The sequence below is a fragment of the Glycine max genome, chromosome 20 (assembly GCF_000004515.6).
Source record: "Glycine max cultivar Williams 82 chromosome 20, Glycine_max_v4.0, whole genome shotgun sequence".
NCBI lineage: Eukaryota > Viridiplantae > Streptophyta > Magnoliopsida > Fabales > Fabaceae > Glycine > Glycine max.
Window position 1 is genome coordinate 5592679 of NC_038256.2, and position 12082 is coordinate 5604760.

At 29.2% G+C, this 12082-nt stretch overlaps 1 long non-coding RNA gene across 19 annotated transcripts; it reads right to left on the minus strand.

The window, feature by feature from the left end:
- Nucleotides 1–272: 272 nt before the first annotated feature.
- Nucleotides 273–9093, minus strand: LOC100783344 (uncharacterized). Of its 19 annotated transcripts, none has more exons than XR_003266101.2 (6): nt 8886–9093; nt 8176–8705; nt 4830–4898; nt 4489–4655; nt 614–1195; nt 273–506 (listed from the first exon to the last, which is right to left on the minus strand). It is a non-coding gene; the product is annotated as an uncharacterized lncRNA (long non-coding RNA). The 19 variants fall into 19 exon arrangements; XR_003266100.2 differs by having other exon boundaries at nt 8176–8345; nt 8420–9093; XR_005890425.1 differs by having other exon boundaries at nt 4830–4882; nt 8886–9083.
- Between the last annotated feature and the right edge of the window lie 2989 nt (nt 9094–12082).

The following is a 12082-nucleotide window of genomic DNA, read 5'->3' on the forward strand; positions in this document are numbered from 1 at the left end:
TGTTTTCCCTTGATACAATCCACACAAATATTTAGATTCGTAAAATCTAGATAAGGAAGATTTTCATTCTTTATTAATCTTTCTATCATTTCTCTATAAATGTGACCTAAACGTTTATGCCACAAGAAAACAGATTGTTCAATCACTAAACTATGTTTAGTGCAAACATTATGATGTAGAGTTAAAATGGTTTCAGCATACAAACCATCTAATTTCAATTTATATAAACCATCACAAAGAACATCAGTACCAATGAGATGATTATGCTCAAATAAACTAAAACATTCATTACCAAAATTAAAAGAGTATCTAGTGACATCAAGTTTGTATAATGAAACTAAATTCCTAGATAAATTAGGTACATAAAGAGTTTCCAGTAAATCTAAATGGCATATAATGTCAAGTTTTAAATGATAAGTCCCAACATCTTCTGCTAGAGCTTTTACTCCATTCCCCATAAAGACAAACTTCCTATTTGGGCTTATGGTTTGGATTGTTAGGAATCCCTGCATAATATTAGAAGCATGAGTCATACATCCAAAATCAATCCACCATGTATTATGGAGAACTTCAGTTAAATTTGATTCAAAACATACATGAGCATTCAACTTACCTTTCTTTTCGAACCAAGACTTACGCTTTGGGCAATCCTTTTGGAAGTGTCCAGATTTCCCACAAAAATGGCAATTATTTCTCTTTGATGTCTTCTTCTGGATTTGCTTAGAGTTGTTATTAATCTTTAATGGCCCTTTGCCTTTATCATGCTTCTTCACAAATTTTTTTCTAGCTCCTTGATTCCCTTGGTGGCTTACATAATGGACTAAGTGACTTCCTTGATTCTTAAGCCTCATTTCTTCCTGCACTAACATACTGTGTAATTCATGCACATTCCATTTATCTTTTATGGTGTTATAACTCATTTGGAACGAGCCTTACTCGGACAGTAATGATTTCAGAATAAACTCAACATGGAAGTTCTCATTCACAACCATTCCCAAGGTCTTAAGTTTTGCTGCAATGTTTGTCATCTCAATGACATGCTCATGCATAGTACGTGAACCATCAAACTTCATGGTGATCAATGTACTCATTAATGTCCTAACAAGACACTTATCACTTGTTTGAGAGTGCTCTCCCATTAACCCCATAAACTCTTTAGCACTATTGGTCTTAGGGAGAGTTGTCTTAATACTGCCTGCAACAATCATTCTCATGAACATTAGGCTAAGTCTGTTAGATCTGTCCCAAGTTTTATAATAGACTTTCTCTTCATTGCTACTAGCATCAATAATAGTAGTAGGCTTCTCTTCCAATATAGCAAGATCAAGATCCAAAACACCGAGATGAAATTTGACTTGCTCATTGCAGTTAGAGAAGTTAAGCCCATTAAAAATTGGGACGGATGATACATGAGAATTTAGTGGATTGGGAACAGGTATTGCACAATAAAATTCACATAAGCATTTTGAGACATAAAATACATGTCATACATATAATTCATTCAGATAACAATCAATGCATATTGATGTTCTCCTTTGGGTGATACACCAACACACAACATGAAAACATGGTGATGCTAATAAAACTCTAAACATTATTTAGCAATTAAATAAGCACCAATTAGTAGTACCTACTACCTTTGAGTATATAAATAAAATTAATGATACACACAAATTATTTATAATTATATTCATTGATTATAAGAACAACTAATCAACCTTTGGACGATCTATAAATGATTTATAACAATGAATTTCAATATATCCATAAACCAATCATCATATAATTTAACATCCATTATTCTATGAGTAATTGAAATACTCATTAATTTGGAATTAAATAACCTTATAGATTATTTCAAACAAATACATAAGGTTATTTAAGAATAATTAAGTGTATGAAGGATGCTAAATATATATAAGCAACAACTATGCATTGTGATCCAACCCGAGAAAACAAAACACATAAAATTATTTCTAAAATTTTTCTGAACACTGCCTTAGGGTCAAAAGTACTTGATATCAGAATAATTTGTTTGAAGCTAGTATAGAAATACAATTTCTCTTAAAAAATAAATATAATTTAAATGAGAGCAAGACTAAAATATAAATATAATTTCATTTAACTTTTGCTAGTATAACAAAAAAATGATAAAAAAAAACTCTAAGTGAGATTTCCCTTCAGACTTTTGCATCTTAAAACCTTTAACTTCATATCAAAAAGTTCTGCACGGTACCAAGTGATCCCATAGGTATCTTATAGTTATAGTCAATTATATAAACATGTTATGATCATAGAAGTATCTTATAATTATAGTCAATTATATAAACGACGAAATGTAGAATCCAATAAAAAATCATCAAAAGCAAAAACAAAGGTCAATTATCTTTTGATGTAAATGTTGGATTTGACTTGTTTGGAGGAGCTGAAACTGAATTTTTCAATTTCCTCATAGAAGATGACATGTAGACAACTTCCTGGTGCAAATCCTGACTGAAATGCACAACCTACTCTTCAAGCCTAACAATTTCCTCTTCTAGAACTGTCACTTCAGCCAAAAGGGCTAGTATCTATAGTTTTCAACATCAAATTTCAACACTCAAAATTCATTTATAAATTCTAGTCTCTTTCTAACTTAGCAACAAACAAAAGTACTTGTGTTCAGAAAATGACTTAGAGAAATTCATATATACTAACATAGGGACGGAGATAAGGCGGAAGAAAGCACTCTGCAATGCTCTATGAATGTTCTCTTCATGCCTAAGCTGTTTCTTCGATGAAAAGTTAGAAGAAAAAAAGGCCAAACACTACCTTATATGAAAAAGATAGGCACTATAAGAACTTTATCTCCTTTAATAGGTCCTCCAAAATCATCTAAAATTACTCACAACCCAATATTGCTTTCAAGCACCCAGTCTTAGACAAATAAAAAATAAAATTACAATAGAATACTTTTTTACATTGTTATTAAAATGATTTTTTTTATTTAAATAGCATATTCCTCTCTATTCTTATTTGCAAAAACATTCCTCTCAGTTCAAGCTAGAAATAAAAGAAAACTAAAAAATGAACTAACATTCTTCTAGATTTACTATTGTTCATGCCAAGTCATACCATCCTACAACAGAATTGAGTATTTTAAAGGAGAACATTCCCCCCAAAAAAAATCTTTGAAGATACAAATTTTATCATGTAATATCACTGCAGTTGTATGAAATAATCCAATAAAAAATCATCAAAAGCAAAAACAAAGGTCAATTATCTTCTGATGTAAATGTTGGATTTGACTTGTTTGGAGGAGCTGAAACTGAATTTTCTAATTTCCTCATAGAAGATGACATGCAGACAGTTTCCTGGTACAAATCCTATCTGAAATGCACACCCTGCTCTTCAAGCCTAACAATTTGCTCTTCGAGAACTGTCACTTCAGCCAAAAGGGCTAGTATCTATAGTTTTCAACATCAAATTTCAACACTCAAATTTCATTTCTAAATTCTAATCTCTTTCTAACTTAGCAATAGACAAAAGTATCCCCACAACTACTATACACAAGATAACTCCAATTTTAATTGAATTTAGATTGAAGGATTATCTTTGAGAAATTCAGCATATAATATGTAATTGTAATTACTTTCATATTTATTTGATATCTTTTGAAATTAAAGGTTAAAAATAAAAAAGTATAAAAAAATCCATTTTCCTATTTAAACATTTTTTATAAGAAACATAAAAATAATATGTGTCACAAAATGTTATGAATTTAGAATTATTGATCTATTGTCAATATGATCAATTCCCTACCTTCAAAATATTGACTTCAGCCAATAATGAATTAATCTTTTATTAACATTGAAAATTTATATATATATATATATATATATATATATATATATATATATATATATATATATATATATATGATAATGATGTTACCCTCAAATGCTTCTCAAATTGCAAACACCAAAGTTTTGAAACAAAGAAAATCATCATGAAATTATTGGCTTCTTTCAAAGAGAAGGGATGCTCAAAAAACCAAAAGGAAAAAGCACTAAAATCTTGACGTAATTCACTTGAACATTTCTGAACCACCAACACAGAACCATTGGAAATGCCACACATCAACCAAGTAAAAAAATAAAAATATTTATCCTTCAGTGGCAATTTTAACCAAGTTGATTGTGTCATGATTGATATAATCATATGCATATTAAATCTTTTGGACAGAATTGGCAGACCCATAAGAAGGAAATTGAAAGAGATGTAGAATTTATCATAGACTTGGCCCGAATACTTAGTAAGATAAAAAAATCAATTCAAGCTCATATTTTTAAAGAGCCTAAAATAAAAACAACATATGAAAGAAGAATTTTAACAAAGAATTGATGGTTGGGCCTGGATACATTTATTTAGCATAGTTAACAACCTAGCAACAACAAAATAATTTTCTTTCTTTTTGCAGACAAACAAACAAACATAGATTAAACTCACCTGAGGCAATTTATCAACCTGTCAGCTCTCAGTTTCTCATTGGGCCCTCCACACATTGATACGAACTCCTTCAATTCCATAAGAACACTCTCACAAATTAGGCCATTCTTCCCTCGAAGGTTCCTACCAAATTCCATATGGATTGGGTTTTGAATTTCAGACATTATCTATCAAAGATAAAGGAAAACTTTAATCAATGTTGATAACAATCAAAATAATTTATGAAAACTACATGAAATTATTGTTGTTGTCCATTAAATGTTTTACCACCAAATGAGTGTAAGCATGAAAAAGGTTAGATACACAAAGCAAGAGGCAAAAGTCTCAATAAGAGAACTTACTTAACCAATCACAAAATTGTAGTTTCCCTTAAACTGCTGCCTCATGTCACTCTCTGGAATGGCCAAAAGCTATCAAAGTTGTTGTATCAAAATTTACTAGATCAGTCTCAACTAAAAGATTCCCAGGATTAGCAGATTCAGAAGTTTTATTCTCCATTGAACTTAGTTTCATAAGAATGGAACAAAACATATTGCCCAAGTTTGTTCTGATATTCTCTTCAGTAGGTTGTGCTAGAGTTTCAGTTTAGTTCAAGATGAAAGGAGTTCCCACTTTCAAATTAAATAACACAAACTTCTAAAATTATGCTTTCACTTGTGTCTAAACTAAATGGACATAAAAAAACCCATGTCATTTGTGGTAAATGTGAAAGCAATGCCTTTCAAGATTATTTTGATGATGCCAAAGAATCAAGAGTTAAGAAAATTCCAAAGATTCAAGAATCAAGTTTCAAGAATCAATTTTCAAGAATCAAGATTCAAGAATCAAGTTTCAAGATTGAAGATTCAAGAATCAAGTTTCAAGACTCAAGATTCAAGAATAAGAGAAGACTCAATCAAGATAAGTACTAAAAAAGTTTTTTCAAAACATTGAGTAGCACAAGAAGTTTTTACAAAATCATTACCAAAGAGTTTTACTCTCTGGTAATCAATTACCAGAAGGTAGTAATCGATTATCAATAGCCAGCATTGTTTTCAAAAACTAATTTACAAAGTTGTAATCGATTACCATAATTATGTAATCGATTACCAGTGTTTTTAAAACGTTAGATTTAAAATCTCAAGAGTCACAACTTGGGTTTAAACATTTTCAAATCATTTTAAACTTGTGTAATCGATTACACAATACTTGTAATCGATTATTAGAGCTTCTAAACATTTTAATTTTCAAAATTCAAAATGAAGAGTCACATATGTTGATGTGTAATCGATTACACCTTAATGGTAATCGATTACCAGTGACTGATTTCGAAAAATACATTTCCAAAAGTCACAATTCTTCAAGTGACTTGTTTCTGAAGATTTTTTCAAAAGTCACAACTTTTTTTAAGTGACTAGTTTTAAAGAAATTACCTAGAGTCAGAAGCTTTGACTTGAGTCATCAAGAGATTATAAATATGTGATCATGTCATGAGTTTCTATAATCATCAATCATCTTTGAATAATCTATCTTTCAATCTTCTCTCAACATCATTCAATATCTTTCAACTCTTTCTATAGAAATTTTTCTGATTCATCTTCTCGTCATCTTTCTAAAAGTTTTTGTTCAATACTTTCTCTTTCAAGAAAAGTTCTTTGATCAAAAACTTGTGTTATTCATCTTTTTCATTCTCTTCTCCCTTTGCCAAAAGAACGAAGGACTAACCGCCTGAATTCTTTTGTGTCTCTCTTCTCCCTTTGCCAAAAGAACGAAGGACTAACCGTCGGAATTCTTTTGTGTCTCTCTTCTCCCTTAAAAAGATTCAATGGACTAACCACTTGAGAATTCTTTTGATTCGTCACTTCCCCTTAAACAAAAGATCTCAAAGGACTAACTGCCTGAGATATCTTTTGTTTCCCCTTTACAAAGACTCAAAGGACTACTCGCCTGAGCATTTTTTGTCCCAACACATTGGAGGGTACATCCTTTGTGGTACAAGTAGAGGGTACATCTACTTGGGGATTGTTATACTGAGAACAAGAGATGGTACATCTCTTGTGGATCAATTCAAGTGAAGGGTACATCCACTTGGTTTTTCAAAGAGAACAAGGAAGGGGACATCCCTTGTGGATCTTTGGCTTGTAAAGGTTTTTACAAGGTTGAAAGAAATCTCAAGAACCGCAGGTTGGTTGGGGACTGGATGTAGGCACGGTTTATGGCCGAACCAGTATAAATCTTGTGTTTGTCTTCTTCTTCCCTACACTCTTTAATTTCCGCTGTGCACTTTTAATTATTGCTTTTACTTTTGGTTAAGTTTCTATTTTGGTTGTTTACTTTCTTAACTTTGTAGTAAAAGCCTAATTGAATCTAGTAACATTAAGAAGGATAGGTTTTTTAATTAGTCAAGACATGTTAATAATTAATCCAACCCCCCCCCTTATTAATTATTCCGAGGCCACTTGATCCAACAGTAAAATCCATTTCACAGGTTTAGAAACATGTTGATCACACTCCATCTTAAAAGATCATTGCCGCAACTGGCCTAGTGGCCCTGAACTCAGTTATTATCATGAGTCCTAACTAAATAATTGTCTTAGTCAATTTGTTAAAAGAATCTCATATTGATTGCTATAAGTTTTGGCCTCAAAGTTTGTTTTTAAACTGTTTTCACTAAAGATTGATCAGTTCAAAATAAGTATTTTTTGAACTGGTAATCAATTACCAAATTCTGTAATCGATTACTCAAGACATAATGCACATGGCTTTTCAAAATATTGAAATTTGAATTTTTGAATTCTGTAATCGATTACCCAGTTTTCGTAATTGATTACCAACAACGAGACTTCAGAAAATACTTTAAAAAGTCATGACTCTTCAAAATATAACTATGTAATCGATTACCAGAATGTTGTAATCGATTACCAGTAGAAAAATTTTAGAAAATATTTTGAAAAGACACATCTCTTCAAATTGTTTTTGAACAGCCACCAAAGAGCCTATATATGTGTGTGTGTGTGTGTGTGTGTATCTTTACTTCGAAAACATTAAGAGATTTTTCAAAAACAGAACCTAATTGTCAAATTCTCTCAAAACTACAATTTGGTCAAACACTTGCAAATCAATTGAGAATTCTTCTAAGATCTTCAATTTGTATTATCTACTCTAAAGGAGATAAATCTTTTTTGTACATCTCATAAACACAATTGTTATCAAAAGGGTGAGGGATTTTGAACACAAGGGTGAGGGATCCCAAGGTATGTTCAAAAGTTGTAAAGAATTTACAAGGATAGTGGAAAATCTCAAATGGGTTACTTGAAGACTAGACGTAGGCGCAGGAAGTGACCGAACAAGTATAAACCGAGTTTGCAATTCTCTCTTCCCTTATCTCATTTATTTATTGCAATTGATTTTGTCTTGCACGTTTAAAGAACATTGATTAATTTAATTATTGTTTCTTCTTCTACATTCTGAATCTATCACAAATATTTTAAAAAAGGGATTAAAACTTGTTAATCGAAAAATTCTTTAAAACTTAATTCACCCCTCTCTTAAGTTATTGAGGTTACGTGTTCAACAAAGACATTAGTAGTTAATTAAGATAATTCTATATAATCTTAACTAGTAAGACATATTCCTACTACATGTAAAGAACAATTAGAATAATACATCTATTAAGGTAGGAGAAAAAGAGAAAATTTAGAAACTCACCAATGGTAGGAATTATAGTAACGATCTCTGCAAGCTTGAGCTTGTAGAGGATAGTGGTCTTACCAGCAACATCAAGACCAACCATCAAAATTCGCATTTCCTTCTTCGCGAAAAGTCGGCTGAAAAGCTTTGTGAATGTCAGCCCCATTTCTCCTTCAACTAGTGGATCCCTAATTTCACAATTCAAACAACTTTTCAATTAAAAAAAATCTCCAAAACGAAATAGAGCTTCTTATAAAATTACTTGTGCAAATGAGGCTTGAGAGAAGGAGAGAAGCTTCGAGATAATCGTTGTTGTTGTTGTTGGCTCTGTGAGAGTCACCAGAGGTAGATTTGTGGCAGGAGGAATCACAGGAAATGAGGAAGGATTTGTGGCGGCGGGATCAGAGCGGTGAGAGGTGGAGCGGCAAGAAGTCAATGACAACGGAGCTCAAAACAAAGCGGGCGGTACAACTCGATTCCAAACCCTCATTATGAGGCCATTTAAATTCAAATTTGAAAAGCTCATCATAAGAGGAAGAGGAAGAGGCCTGGAAGAAAGATGAAATTTTTTAAAAGCCTCATAGGTTTGGCGTGTGAAATGACAAGCTGAGCTAGCTAGAGGAGAAGCATAATTTGTGGATTTTGAAACAGCCGAAACACAAAGGAAAAGAAAGCGCGAAATGGAGAGAAGAAACATAAAATTTTTGAATTGCAAAAATTTTTCATACTGTAAGAAACAGAACATAGTGCTTCTTCAATGGGCTTTCGGCGATGTGATCTCATAAATTTGGTAGCTCAAAGGTGTAGAACTAGTATGTGTAGGTAGTGCGAGAAGAAGAAGAAAACATGGATTTTGAAATAAAAAAAAGGAAGAAAGCGCGAGATGAAACATGTATGGATTGCCGAAAGGAAAGCTCGTTGCGTTTGAAAGAAAGCAAAAAAACAAGACGCAGCGCTAATTTTAACGGAAAAAATTGAAAATCAGCCAAAAATTCTGCAACTGACATGTGGCGTCTTTGGCATTCTTTATTATAAGATAATAAAATAAAATGATAATAAAATATAAGATAATAATAGAGGTAGTAGATAGATGACACGTGTTTTATTATAAGGTAGTAGAGAAGGTGCCAGTGTTGGAAACGAACATACGAAATAGAGAGAATTAGACGAGTGCAGATTTTTCTTTGGTGATAAAGGACAAGACAGAAAAAGCAGAACCACCAAACGTGTCCCAATTAGGTTCCAGATGGCACATGTTCAGGAATTTCGGGCTGTTTACAATTGAAGACCATAAGCGCAAAAGCTTGTGTCTTTTAGAATTATGTTCAATAAATTAAATAAAAATAAAAATAAAATTACATAATGATAATATTTTGTATTCATCATTTTTATAAAATAAAAAAATATTAATTATTTTTTTAAAATTGAGTATATTATTAAAAATAAGAGATAGGATTAATAAATCAGTAAATGATAATGATGTTTTAAATAGAAGTAAAGTATTTTTTTCAAAGCAGTAAATAAAGTATTATAATAATAAACACTAATCCCTAATTTTGAGAATGGTTAGGAAAAAAAATTATTCATTACAAGAAAATATAAAATGATGATTTAATATTTATTTGTTGAATGGTGAAAAATATCTCATAAAATATACTTATTAAATATTTATTAGACATTTTTATAATAAATAATATATACATTTTCTGAATAAATGTTTTTGTATGTAAATTTTTTATTTTTATAATAATTAAATAAAATATATTAATAATAAATTTTAATTATTTGACGATATAATTATTTTATCAATATTCTATAAAAAAATTTATAAAAGTTAAACTCTATTATTAAAAACAGTTTTTCTTTTAATTTTCAAAGGAATTAATATACAATAATTAATATAAATGTGTGTTATATTTAAATGATAATTATGAAATAATACAATTAAAATTACAGAATTTATTTTAAAAATTTAGTTTAATTTTTAAATGCTTACCTTTTAAATTTTTTATTTTTTATTAATTATTATATTTTTTTAATTAAAATATAATTAATAACTTAATATATGATTTTTAAAAAAATATATAAATAATTAAAGAAAAAGAGTTTAGATTAGACCTGAATAATTACAACCCACACACTTATCTTAACTTTAACGAAAAATCTTCACTTTAACTTAACACGGATATTGATATGGATAATACCTAATTTGTTTAATTGAGAGACAGGGACAAAAATCAATATATACCTACCCGCGTGTTCTCATACTCATACTTGATATATACTTATTAAATTATTCTTATTTTATATTATGTATATTACATGACTACCCTTACTATTTCCTCCTTATTTCTTATTTTGGATTCATTTCTTGATCTATATACATTTATTTATAAAGGAAGGTTTGTGTCATTTCATTTGTAATATTTGACATCTTAATACAAATTATAATCATCTACAATAAGATTGGGTGTGAAGCTTGACAATAATCTGTTTGTAAACTATCAATACATTATTATAGTCAAGGCATATGAGTAAATAATATATTAAATTTTATCAAAAAACTTTTTAAAATATTATTTTTTTTGCACAAGAATTATATTTTTTATATAAATTATTGGACGAGTATGGGTAGGGAATTGATATACCTAATCCCCAATAGGAGAGATTGAAAAAAAAATTCACGTCCATCATAAATCGGAAAAAGAACGATTTTGAGAGAAAAATGAAAAGAAAAAACCACACATTCCTTCCCATTTCACCCCATTGTCATGTGTAGTTTACATGAATTTTCATAATTTTTCCAACTCTAATGGACTTTGGACAAAGTGTATTTGGGTCAAGTTTAACTTTTCCTTAGTTATATTTTTAACTTTTACAAAATTATGCTATTTTTTTTATAGAAGCCACATAAAAACTCAAAACAGTCAAATTTGTTACGGACCTACCTTATTATCATGTTTATAATTCAATTTATATATACTATTAAAGAAGAGAAAATATAATCTGTGGGTGGGTGTGGAGGGAGCTTGCCCGCCCTAGTTTTTTTTTTTTTTATTAATATTGTATATGTTATTTTAAAATTAGAATATTTTTATCTTTAAAAAATATTTCATCCACTTATAATTTTTTATTTTGAAGATAATACCACTTTTAGATAAATATTATAATTATCTTTTTTATGGTCTTCATTGTGAAGATAATTTCTTTATCTATTTATAAAATATTTGACTATAAATTTTCACTTTTTAATATTTTTCTTTTTATAATTCATTATTGATATTTTTAAAACTATATATAATTACATTTATAATTGAAAATTTTTATTAGCATTCCTTTTATATTTATTGGGGAAGAGAGGGATCCCTCTCATTTTCTTAGGGTGGACTGTGCCTCTCATTTTGTTAAATAATAAATAAAAAACAAAAAAATAAAAATTTAATACAATTAATAAAAAAAGTGACAGAATAAGAAAAATTAATAATATAGAAATAGTGAAAAATTACTATAGGTTAGGAAAAAAATTAAAAAGTTTAAGAAGCAATTTAAAAATAAAATCATCTAATAAAAGGTGGATCATATTAATATCTGTGTCACAAGATAGCATTGTTCCTTTCTTCTTATTACTCAACAATTTTTAAGAATTTTTTTCTCATAACTATTAGTTATTATTTTCATAAAAGATAATCTTATAAGTAACACAATTTATTTTGATTTTGTAAATTTTTTAAACATAATTAATATAGGATCATTTTCTAAATCTTTATGATTAACATAAATATTATTTTTAATATAAAATTTACGATAGTTTTTAATGACATGTGAGATTGATAATTGCCATGTATGTTTTTATTAGTATTTTAATAAATTATTAATTTAATTAAAGCTTTGAAATATATAATTATAAAAATTTAGTATAAAATTT